Source organism: Mandrillus leucophaeus, unplaced genomic scaffold (assembly GCF_000951045.1).
Source record: "Mandrillus leucophaeus isolate KB7577 unplaced genomic scaffold, Mleu.le_1.0 Scaffold939, whole genome shotgun sequence".
NCBI lineage: Eukaryota > Metazoa > Chordata > Mammalia > Primates > Cercopithecidae > Mandrillus > Mandrillus leucophaeus.
The window spans coordinates 57,152-58,478 of NW_012110241.1; positions in this window are offsets into that span (position 1 = coordinate 57,152).

Genomic DNA, 1,327 nt, shown 5'->3' on the forward strand with positions numbered 1-1,327 from the left:
GGGATTTCACCATGTTGGTCAGGCTGGTCTCAAACTCCTGACCTCCTGATCCGCCTGCCTCAGCCTCCCAAAGTGCTGGGATTACAGGCGTGAGCCACTGTGCCCAGCCCATTGTAATGGGTTCTATTTTGATTAATAAAGATGTGTTGCAGCCTAGTTATACAAATTTAAAATTCATGGTCCAAAATCACAATTACTTTTGCACCAACCTAATACTTTAAGAATTAAAAGAAGCCTTTATATTAGAGAGCCCATGGATGATAAAATCATAAAGAATATTACAATCTCCATAACCCACAAACTTGGTAACTTAGACCAACTGGATGAATTAAAAGACACAATCTATTAATACTAAAACACAGGAGAAATAGGTAATCTATATATATTGATATCTATTAATAAAATGGAATCAATACCTAATAATCTTACAGAAAACTTATGTATTCCATAAATCTGACATTCTGTCATGTTATTCTAACTGGTGGGATTCGGGGATTTCCATTTTGATAAGCACATAGGTGAGTCGCACACACTTAATTTTAGTGCTTATTGGTCAGAAAAGCCATGTCCACTATAGGATACTGTGGAGCGATGCGTTATGGAGAATTTAGGCAAGATAATATGATTTTCAGAGTTAAAGGAAGACAACCTGATTTATGTACAGTAATTCCTCATAATATCACAGGGGATACCATATTTAAACTTTGGGGTATCCCCAGGTATAATTCTTACCTGGGGAATTAAGCTACGGAAGCTTCCCAACTTTGGTGGCTTTCAATAAATGTGGAAGTTAACTCACAACCTATTTTGTGGAGGCATAAAATTCAATGAGCACTCATTTAACTTTCTATTTTAAATATTATTTTTGTAAACTTGCATTTCCAGTTAGTTGAAATTTTAAACCTGTTTCAGTTTTATCCACTTTTTTGTTTCTTTTTTTCCCTGAGACGGAGTCTTGCCCTGTCACCCAGGCTGGAGTGCAGTGGCATGGTCTAGACTCACTGTAACCTCCGCCTCCCAGGTTCAAGCGATTCTCCTGCCTCAGCCTCCCGAGTAGCTGGGATTACAGGTACCTGCCACCAGCCCAGCTAATTTTTGTATTTTTAGTAGAGATGGGGCCTCCCCATGTTACTCAGGCTGGTCTTGAACCCCTGACCTTGTGATCTGCCCACCTCAGCCTCCCAAAGTGCTCGAATTACAGGCCTGAGCCACCGCTCCCGGCCTCTCCACTCTTTTTAGGTGGAGGGGAGTAAGGGTTTCTTGGAATTAGGAGGAACTCCCATGTACCCAACCCATTTGGGTAAATTTCTTCCTTCAGAGTTTTTCA